The 10,090-nt window shown below is 44.5% G+C and overlaps 1 pseudogene; it reads right to left on the reverse strand.

The window, feature by feature from the left end:
• Positions 1 to 2,495: 2,495 nt before the first annotated feature.
• LOC148153473 (uncharacterized) lies at positions 2,496 to 4,214 on the reverse strand (annotated as a pseudogene).
• Positions 4,215 to 10,090: the final 5,876 nt, after the last annotated feature.

Here is a 10,090-nt window from a genome sequence, read left to right on the forward strand (position 1 = left end):
GAATCAAAGGAAATATGAGTCAACATACCACAATAAAATACAGACATGGGACCCCACAGGATCCAAATATATCTGTAAATGTCATAAGGTGACAACATGACATGCCTGAACTCAGCTTGTATCCATAAGACTGCCTTTGTCCCTTGAGTTTCTGTATATTCTGGTAGTCAGCTTACCTCACTATGATGTTGCTGAACCTGGACCTGACTAACTGCAACCAAACGTCATAGTAGTGTCCTTCACATGACCTTCAGAGTCCCTTGTAAATTGTAGCCTTCTCTCCGGTTAACCTAATTGAAGATCCAATCTGACTGGGGTATGAAAGCCATTCCTTCTTCCAAATCCTACACTTCAAATCCTTCAGCTTCAGCATCAAGGAATGAAAGGATAGGTTGAATTGGTTTTACTGTTTTAATATTCTTTGCTGCTGAATTCAGCTGTACTGACCCTCGCAAAGCACACAAAGCATTTACAACGTTAGACGAGTTCTGAATCCTCAAATATTAGAGTCATTTTTAGTCTTAAGTTCTTCTGTGGTGCATGGTTGATACATGCACCAACAACAACCTTATCGGAAGTTTTCAAAGGTTTCTTTAAGCCCAAAGTCAGTAAAACAACACCTCTAGAAATCCATATGAGTCACTGCTGCTTGGTCGGAGTCAAGAGCAAGTTGTAAACTACAGGGAGAAAATCCCCTCTCTCTTTCCAAAAAATGTTTAGGCAAAAAAAAAAAATAAATCACTTTTGGCAAAAAATGTGACCGTTATTTTAGGAAGGTGACAATATTTAAAAAGGTGAACAGTTTTTAATGTAGTGTGAAAAAAAAAGAGTAAAAATGGGTATTTATATTGTTCAAACATGTTATGTAGATTGTTACACTTCTGAATACATCCTATACAATTCAAAGGAAAAAAAAAATCCAGTAACAATTTCTGCATAAATTTACACACCATGAGTTGTTGAAATTTTATCAGAAATAATTATAAAACAAATTAAAGATGATTATAAAATCATCTCTAATATACTATTAGAGATCATTTATTTTAAAACTTTCAATAATATTTAAAATTATTGAACCTTTATTAAATTGCTGCTTTGACTTATTAGCAATAAGCTTTAAGTTTGTACAGTTTAAAATCTGGTTTCAACACTCAAGATATTAATCACTCTATGCACACGCGCACACACGTGCGAACACACAGATGCCCTGTAATCACTATTTACTTTTTGCAATTTAAATGAAATCCATCAAGTTAATTTTGTTTTGATGCAAACAGAGCCAGTGTCATGTTTTTCAGTCAGCAAGCTGCATCAATTAGTCTTTGCATAAAGCTCTAATCATCTTCATTAAATTAATTGATTCTACATGATCATTTAATAGCAATTTTAGAATGACTTTATTTTAGTCAATGCTTTTTGGGGGCTGGGTGATCTTCTGATGCTCTGCTCCAAGCCCAGACAGCTTTTATTTCACTGTATCAAATATATATAAAATATTATATTTGATGCAGTGAAATACAGTGAAATAACAAGTAATATAATTTATATAGCAATTAAATTAGCATAATTCTGCTATTAATCTATTAAATGTTTTTTGACTTAATTATAACTTAGTAGCATCTAAAAGCCTCGGTAACACTTTATTTGAAAGGGGGTGAATAAGACTGTCATGACACTTTCATAAACATGACATAACACCTGTCATGAACATGAATAAGCCTTCATGAATATTTATGACTGTTGTCATAAAGCGTCATTCGGTAAATTATGACACTTTTAATACAAAGTTGACATTATTCAAAATGTCGTTGTTATGACAACTTGACATTAACCAAGAAATCATTACTGATATAAATTTGTTATAAAAGTATTACTGATTGCACTTTAAAAATGAGGTAACTTTATGTTATTAAAGGTAAAGTTTAAACAGTAATGATTTCCTGGTTAATGTCAAGTTGTCATAACAAAGACATTTTGAATAATGTCAACTTTGTATTAAAAGTGTCATAATTTACCGAATGACGCTTTATGACAACAGTCATAAATATTCATGAAGGCTTATTGATGTTCATGACAGGTGTTATGTCATGTTTATGAAAGTGTCATGTCAGTCTTATTCACCCCCCTTCAAATAAAGTGTTACCAAAGCCTCTTTCTAGATTATTTTATTCTATTTCATCACTGTAGTTTATTTTGTTCTCATTGGGGAAAATGATTTATGTATTAAAAACTCTATAAATGAGTTTAAAGTAACAAAACATCCTATTCATATTTAGCAAATGTGCCTCAAGTCTTTTAAAATGGAAATCAGTTACATATCATATGTAGCTTTATGCTACATATGTGTATGTACATTTGTACATGTCATTGAAAGTACATGTGCATAAAGCGTTGGTTACATGTTGTAACCCCAGATTCTATGAGTATAGGTGCAGCCCTTTAAGGCTATTGCTAATGGGTTTATCCCTCACATGCAGTGTAGCTCTGAAAAAAGCTTAGTCCATGCCCACCTGCTGAGTGGGCCCCACTCCGGTCTGTATAAATAACGGTCAGACCGGACAAATGGCTCCTTAACAGCCTTTTTCTTCAGCTATTCAGGAACCAGTGAGGCCCACAGCTTAAAGGGCTGCGCCTATACTCATAGAATCTGGGGTTTGAATACGTAACCAAAATTCTACTTTGTATAGGCTTCGCCCTTTAAGGCTATTGCTAGTGTTAAAGGCGAAGCAGGATGTAGTCTGTGCCTCACTGGGTCCATCCAGACCACCACCATGAAGCATCTGCTGCATATAACAAAAACAGTCTCAGCCTAGAGTGCAGAATTACGCACTCCTGGCCTCCCATACAGCAGAAGACCAGAGAGAATAACATCTGGTCAGAAAGGTTGAGACAAACAGGCCTGCTGCTGTGAACAGGAACAACGAACGTTACGAACTGTAACAGTGTAACGATGAACAGAACAGGTAACTTATATTATACAACACTTTGGACAACCATGTTGTTCTCAAATACTTTGTAAATAAAAGTGACAAAAATAATTATTCTGTCAGAACTCTGAGGACAGAATGGGTCATAGAATGTGGAAACATCACACAGGTAAAACCGAATAAATGAGCACGGAGATGACCAGGAAGCTCCTGTGCAAATGTCCTCCACAGACATTCCTCCATGCAGAACTCTGATGCCCACTTTCTGCATTTTGTTACAAATGTGCGCAAACCTCCACAGATGAAATTCCTCTGGTGGAATGAGCTCTAAGAGTCTCTGGAGGATCCAATCCAGAAGAAGTGTAAGCCTGTGAGATGGCCTCACACAAGCAGTGAGAAAGACGCTGGGCAGACAGAGGATGCCCCATTGAGTTATCTCTGTAATGCACGAACAGACGCTGAGAGCGACGAAGTGGAGACGTGCGCGTCACATAACAAGAGAGTGCACGCACGGGGCAGAGAAGATGAGAAGCAGCTTCTGTCTCAGATTTATGAGGAGGGGGATAAGATCCCTCCAAAGATATCTCCCTTGATCTGAATGAGCTTGTGATGCTTTGAGGAGTAAAAGCAGGGTTGGGACACAGCACAGCTGAACTGCCGTCGGCTCATATTCTGAGACAAGAAGGAGCAACAGAGAGAGCAGAAAATCGCTCACTCTCTTTGCAGACATAAGGGCCAACAGCAAAGCAGTTTTAAAAGACAGGAACTTAAGAGGAGCCTGGGCTAAATGCTCAAATGGAGCTTCAACCTGAGCGTGCAGGACCAGTGTTAAATCCTACGGAGGAGCAAGTGGGCGTGACACCTGTCTGCTTCTGCGTACACCTCTCAGAAACTGCTTCAACTGCGGGTGGTTGAAGACCATTCTGTCACCAAAAACCCTCATGGCAGGAGGAAATAGCTGCAGCACGTTTTAATGGTGCTGTAAGCTAAGTTTCTGTCCATCAGCTGCTGGAGAAATGACAGCACTCAGCCTAAAGGACATGAAATGGGCTCCAAGCTCTCTCCCGCACACCAGCGTTGAAAGGCTGACCATTTCGAAGCATATAACACTGTGGTAGAAGCGGCTTGTGGGCACTGAATGGTGCGCACCACACCCTGAGGGAGACCGAAACTCTCTAGGTGCTCCCATTCAGCCGCCAGACCCAGAGATGCTGGCCCGTTTCTGAGTGGCTCCTGATTGCTCCCCCGGCCTGGGAGAGTGCATCCTCTCTCCATGGCAGCTTCCATGGTCGACCTGACACCAGCTGTTGCAGACTGGGAAACCACGCCTCGTTCCTGTGCTCGGGTGCCAGGATTACCAACAGCTGTTCCTCCTGAACTCGGCCCAGGAGCCATGGAATGGCCATGGAATAGCCCAATGGAACTGGGGGAAATGCATAAAAGACCGCCCCTGGACATGATGTCCACTCCTCTGTTCAAGAGGCTGGAGCAGCCCCGGCTCTAGATGAGTTTTTACAGGATGGGGCATCGAGTTATTTTGGGGGGCAAAATGAATCGACATAGCTGAACATAGACAACAACATCAGTAGCCTACAGGCTACTTGTTAACAAGCTTAACCCTTGTGTGTGTGAAGACTGAAGCAAATGTAGAGGACTATGGAAAATTATACAAGTTTTACGAGTGTGGGGTCGGTTGGACCCCATTTCTTCATACAAGGGTTAAGGTGCTGTATTGATATTAGCTAGTCATCTTTTAGCTAACATCACCTGGATCCTACAGCTTTACTCAACTCAGTCAGTTAGTTGGGGGAAAAACTGTGCAAATTTCTTTGCGTTATGCTGGTTTGCTGCTATGAGTCTAGCAGCTCCTGAGCAGCTCTGCACAGCAGCAAGTCTCTGCCGTGTAAACCCAGCGCAAGTGTCTTAGTACTCATGTTGCGTTTGAAGGCGGCTCGGAAAAACAGGTCACGGCATGTCAACAGCAGATTAAACAGATTTAACTGCTGATAAAAGTGGCAGAGGACACAGATATGGGAAGTGTGAAAGCCCCTACTGTATCAAACTGATATAGGAATCACAGAGAGTTGACCACTCTAAGGTAAAAACAACAAACAGCTTCCAGTCCAGGAGGGGGGCACGGCAGACTCTGTGGGTGGGCAATGTCCCTCAATACCGCTGGGCCTGCGGTGGTAACGTACACAACTCTGATCGAGAGCAGGTTTACATGTGCCCAGCACAGCAGCTGTCTGGCGATGTTTAACAGCTGAGCAGAGAGCACGCTTCCCTGGCGATTAACGTAGGCTGCCACCACTCTATTGTCCGTGTGGATCAGAACATGTTGACCCTTCAGCACTGGAGCAAAGTGCTGAGTCACCTCCAGCACCGTGAGGAGCTCCAGCACGTTTATATGAAGAGTCATGTTGTCTGGCCACTGTGGGGAGTAACCAGACACGTTCCTCCCCAACCCAACAGGGATGAGCACCGATAGGTGTGACGTGGGTCTGTTGAGGGGAACTCCCTCTGCCAGAATGGTGGGGCTCACCCAGTGAATGAGATCAGCTCTCACTGAAGGAGGAACAGAGATCATGCACAGGATCCAGGATGTATGCGCAGGCAAGCGAACCATCTCTGAAGGCGTCTCATGTGTAACAAACCCAGCAGAATCACCATATGAGCCGCTGACATCATCCCCAGCAGCCACGTGACTGACAGAGCTGCCACTACGCTGCGAGGCCTGACATGGCGGAGCTGCAAGAGCCTCGATTTTCGGCTGTGCTAATGGGGCTCTCATCATAACTGAGTTCAGCTCCACTCCCAGATAAACGATCATCTGGGATGAAATAGCCGAATTCTTTTCCCAGTTGATGGAAAATCCCAGGCTCAGCAGATGTGTTGCCAGCTTCTGGGTCTGAATGGCGGCTTCCTCTCTGGTCTGAGCCAGTAAAAGCAGGTCGTCCAGATAGAAGAGGACTCTCATCCCTGCCATGTGCAGTGGTTGCAGTGCTGCTTCCACACATTTGGAATACATGCCCGGGACGAGAGAATAACTGAACGGCAGACAGTTGTACTGATACTGGGTCCCCTGGAAGGAGAAACGCAGATACTTCCAGTGTTTCAGGATGATGGAGACGTGGAAGTATGCGTCTTTAAAATCTATGGAGGTGAACCAGTCGTCCTGGTGAACATTTTCCAGCACCTGTCTGATTGTCAGCATGTGGAATGACCTCTCCACGATCGAGCTGTTGAACAGGGACAGATCCGAGAATTTCCAACAGGAGGTCTTACTACTCCTGTTTTTGGGGACCAGAAAATAGCGGGAATAAAACTCCGCATTTTCTTCTCCCTGGGGAACCGTGGAAATAGCACCTTTCGCCACCAGTTCCTGCAGCTTTGACATGAGAGCGGTGTTCTGCTCTGGAGGTGGTAGAAGCCTCTCCACAATCCCCTTGAAAGGCAGAGGCCTGCCTCCAAACTGCAGCATGTAACCCCTGCTGATTAGCAGATCCATCCACCTGTCCAGGGGACATGCGCCGCCACTGAATAATGTTCTGAAAACGGGCGTACCTTCATGTGAGGTGCTGTGGTTTGCATGAACTATAGCTAAGTCAGAGCCCCTGCCACCGTCCCCTGCCTCGGAGATTCTCCGGGGGATTTATGGGGGCCAGAAAGGGCTGGTTGTTGCCTCCATGCCACTGCGTTCATGTCAGGCCGAGGGTGAACCCGCGCGCTTCCTGAAGGGGAGTCAGGGTGCTTAAGATGCCATTTCGGCACGGACCGCTGCCGGACAGATGACAAACAGTTGCCACTCACAAAGTGAGATGAGTGCAAAGCTGCAGCCGGAAACACAGTAGGCTTTGACTGTTCACAAAAAGCTCTCTCAGATTCAGACTGCTCAGAAGAGGCAGACTTATCCACTGAGACAGAGCAATTCTGTGTAGAAATCGCGGAGCTGCGGTGCCTCCTAAACAGCTGTTTAGAGGCCGCCGGCTTGCTGTGTGTGGGGAATGTGTGCAAGGAAGCAGCTGTGAAATCAGCTGATCTGACAGAGCTGGAACCTGCAGGGATTTTGCTCTCAGCGAGAAAAGGCTGCAGCAACTGTGGAGAGCACTGGAGGGCCCGGCCAGAAAACCTGGTAATCAGCTGATCATGCAGATCTGCGCTTAGAAGGGGCACAGGCCGCTGGACTAATCTTGACATCCTGGCCCCAAACACGTCAGTGAGGCCCGGATCCTGAGGGGTAACAGAGGGAAAACTCTGCTCAGTTAACCCTTCCACCCTGGTGATAGGCGCATAAGTGGAGACAGGCGCCCTCAGCTTCGCGGACTCAGCCGCTGCCTCAGTTATGTAAGCAATTACGGCCCGAAACTGAGGCCAGATGGGGTCCGGATGTCGTCTCAGGGCGGAGCGAAACCGTCCCGCCAGGTCATTCGAACGTGGCGGAGGAGGTTGGGGACGGGAAGCCCCTTAGCGCTAGCTGGCTCCTCGAAGCTAGCGCTAAGCTTGGTAGCTCGAGGAGGAGCGAGCCCACAGCTATGAGTGGGGTCGAGTTGACATACGGACCCTGGGGTTGACTGAGTATCCGCTCAGCCGCCTACCTTCCACCGCTGTGCTTCCCAGCTGGGAAGCAAAATCCGAACCGCAGCTGGTCCTGCTGTGGTCCTCGTCGCTGTCGTCCTCTCTGCCAGTGGGATTATCCGATAAACACTCAGCGTAGCTAGCATCTCCCACGAGCAGCGACCGGACTCGGCCGGCCCGCTGCCTAGCGCTGGCCTAGAAAAGGCCAGCTCCGGCTCCTCTCTGCCAGCGGGAGGAGAGCACAGGAGCAGCAAGAAGGCTGAGGCGTCAGGGCGAGGTTGGCGTGCTGGGGACCTCTCGAAGATACGGTGCCCATCAAAGGACGTGATGTACCCCGTCTGACAAGACGGGCAAAACGGACGTTCGCTCTTAAAACAGTGCTATCTTACGCTGAAGAAAAAGAGGGAGCCATTTGTCCGGTCTGACTGTTATTTATACAGACCGGGATGGGAGACACCCCGTAGGTGGGTACTAAGCTTTTTTCAGTGCTGTGCTGCGCTGCGCGGAGGGATAAATCCACTAGCGATAGCCTTAAGGGGCGGAGCCTATACGAAATAGAACTGCAGACACACAATTACACCTCATGTAAAAGAGATCACAAAGTTGACATTACCTTATTTATCTTCCACAGATGCTTGGCTTGAGTTGATAACTCTTACTGCTGCTTCACTTAAAAACCCCAGACTCATTCAACGTTGACTAGCACCGTTCCTAGATATCTCTATCCAGTCACCTTAACCTTTGACCACAAGAAATAAACTCACCTGCATTTTCAGCACAGTTTTTTGACAAAACAATGTGTGCAAGACAACTCCAACCCGGAACAAAACCCCATTCTGTAAAGGGTTAAAATGGAACAAGCAATTTAGAAGCCAAACTCTAGAAAATTCGCTGTTTCAACAGACATGTAGAAACCTTCACTCTGGACTTTTCTCCTCAGTTCTGACACAATTTGCAAATCTCTACACGGCTGCACAAAACACAACCAACATCCGTTTGCTTTCGTTATCCTTTTCATCACAAGACGTTTTCTAGTCAGGAAGTCATGCAAAGTGCTTATGGTTTTACACTACAGGCAAACTACAATGTTTGTACAATGTTAACAGTGCTATATCCACAAGTCTTATTCTTTGTTGCTGATAAAATGTTCAAACTATGATTTCTTGTCTGTAATTGTTGGCTGCTCTCAGGTCTCACATAGTTGTACCATCATCACCATTTATATATTTTAAATTTAAGTTCATGTACAGTCTATTGGATAACTCTGAAAATGCATTCATGCGAATAAGCAACAATTGGTGACAAAGGTTAGTCACCTTTGTCACCAATTGCGACAAAGGTGATCAAAATGTGACCTGCAGTACTTCATAGACTATATTGTGAAAAGTATTTAGTCACTCATCCATCCAAATCCTTGAATTCGGGTGTTCCATTCACCTCCATCGCTGTACCTTTGCCTGCAAACTGTTGCTCTAACCTAACCTGGCCATTGCCTACCTATGCAATTTTACTTGACTTTCATCTCCCTTAAACGCTCCATCATGGATTTGCTCCATTGCAGAGAGGATGATGGTGTGGAGCTGTGTTTAAGGAGCTTGTCTCAACTCCTGGGTTCTGTTCAGAAGAACTTGTAATCCTTCAACATCCACAGACATCTCAGCACAAAATTTGGGAGCATAAAAATGTGTGTTTGCGGATGACCCCTTCCTGTTCCAAAATGACTGCACATCTTGGAACAGGAAGCTGTGCGTCATTTCACTCTGCGCTGTTGGTCTTTATGTGCACCATGAAGTGACGGATGAATGAGTTTGGTGTGGAAGAACTTGACCGGCCTGTAATAATTTAGAGCATGACCTTAAACTTTTGTACAATATTGTATTTTTTTTATTTTTACAGTCAAGTTGCAAATACATATATTAACCCCAGTTATCCCAAAATTTGAGATTTATGCATATTACACTGCCACATTGTATGGATCCATTGTGACCCAGTTAAAAACACACTTCATGGAAGATTTTGTTTTCATTTGCTGGAAGTTAATTGTCATGAAAGTGATTATAAAACAACCCAGGGGCTCTGTGTGAGTGTGTTCACATTAGTGAGCACTAAAGTACACAAAGAAATGCAATTGATCAGCAAATGTTTGTATATGCCAGTGTGTATCTGAGGAGTGTTGTGTGTATACAACGAGCCGTGTGTTGTAAGTTTGTCTGCACTGCGTAGTTGTTGCTTGAGCAAGCCATTAGGCGAGCAACGGCTCCCATGACACCAGTTTTAATCAACCGGCCTCATCATTGTTGTGGAAATGATTAAAAAAACACAGAGAGAAGGAGAGGAGAGAAAAAAATAAATAAATAAATGACAACAAAAATACAGAGCAAGCAATGAGAGCTGGAAGGACGGGAGGAAAAAAGGCCGATAATTACACAGCTTCCTCAACAGATGTCAACTACACTCAATCTGATGAGTAGAAAACACACATTAACACACTCCAAAATGGATGTGCGTCATTTCGCTCTGCGCTGTTTGTATTAACAAAAATGTGTTTTAGAAGTTTGGGTTTATTAGCATGAAACGTTCTTTATAGT

This window comes from Poecilia mexicana, unplaced genomic scaffold (genome assembly GCF_051168715.1).
Source record: "Poecilia mexicana isolate PSO_F unplaced genomic scaffold, ASM5116871v1 scaffold_20, whole genome shotgun sequence".
NCBI classification, from domain to species: domain Eukaryota; kingdom Metazoa; phylum Chordata; class Actinopteri; order Cyprinodontiformes; family Poeciliidae; genus Poecilia; species Poecilia mexicana.